The 1,223-nt window shown below is 34.3% G+C and overlaps 1 long non-coding RNA gene across 1 annotated transcript; it reads right to left on the bottom strand.

The window, feature by feature from the left end:
* Positions 1-360: 360 nt before the first annotated feature.
* LOC141391441 (uncharacterized) lies at positions 361-839 on the bottom strand. The gene is made up of 3 exons (XR_012409653.1): positions 727-839; positions 520-669; positions 361-461 (listed from the first exon to the last, which is right to left on the bottom strand). It is a non-coding gene; the product is annotated as an uncharacterized lncRNA (long non-coding RNA).
* Positions 840-1,223: the final 384 nt, after the last annotated feature.

Genomic DNA, 1,223 nt, shown 5'->3' with positions numbered 1-1,223 from the left:
CAACTGATTCATCAACTTCGGGAACATCTTTGTTGCAAAAATTAGGAGACGTGTGAGTTGCTGCTTTGCTTGTGCTAGGCTCTGAATTCAAAAGCTTTATTTTTTGGACTTCTTGTTTCTATACTTGGCATAAAGTTTTCCGCTTGCGTTATTCTTTCCTTTTCTGTAATAATAATCCTAAAAATAAAGACGTTTTATAAGTTAAGAAACTACATAATCAGATACGTTATTTATATTGTTAATCTTACCCTCATTTCGTTTTCAAGAGGAAAAACGGAACAATATTCGTCCAATATGCGCATATAGTCTTGAGCGTAAAGAGTGACATTGTTGGTTAAAATATCTTCAATATTTATATTAATTATATCATCTCTTTGCTCGTCCCTTAATTTCTTATTAGCACTACTACATTCAAGCCCTAGTTTCCCCTTCGAGGTATGTGTTAACAATTCCTTTAGATCCTATATTAAATAAAAAACTACATTAACTATGCTTACACAAATATTACTCTTACTTTACCTCTGACAGAATTCCTTTGGCTTTTGAGCAGTTCGAACCTGTAGTGTCGGGAGTACCGGGAGTACCAGGAGTACTTGCAGGTGTCTCGTTGCGTTTCCACCATTCACCTATTTTAGATGGAACTGACATAGTTTCGTCATCAATCCCGAGCTATTGTTATGACAATATTAATACTGAGTTCAACACTGTAATACAAATAATACGTACCTCTCGTTTTTTCCAAGCAAAGAGCTTTTCTCTGAATTCAACACGCAGTCCCAAGGTGGCACTGCTTCCTTTAAATCTTCTTTTTTCAAGTACTGCAAACTGCGAAATATTACATGTGATGCTAAAAGAACAAAAAAGAATATTCTTTGTTAATTACACTGATTAACTGAAAACTTCATTTTTATTTACTTACATTTTAAGTGTTCAAAAAGCGACTCCATATTTATTCCTTTTAAGAACTCCATTAACATATAATCGTCCTCATTGTATTCCGCATCTTGACTGCTGCAATGGCTTGTATCGCGAACCACAACAATATTGCCATCGATTTCTAGCAACTCACCAATGATATTTTGAGGCTCTTGCGAATTAATTTCTTGAATTTTATTCATTTTCAATAAATTTTTTGCACAATGCGTCCTTTCTCTTTCAATAACACAAAAAAAATGGTAAATATGCAGCCGATTGCACACGAGTAAAAAAACGACAACGGTGGT

Source organism: Musca autumnalis, unplaced genomic scaffold, assembly GCF_047663935.1.
Source record: "Musca autumnalis isolate F117 unplaced genomic scaffold, ASM4766393v1 scaffold_1, whole genome shotgun sequence".
Lineage (NCBI taxonomy): Eukaryota > Metazoa > Arthropoda > Insecta > Diptera > Muscidae > Musca > Musca autumnalis.
This window is presented reverse-complemented; position numbering and strand designations above follow the sequence as displayed.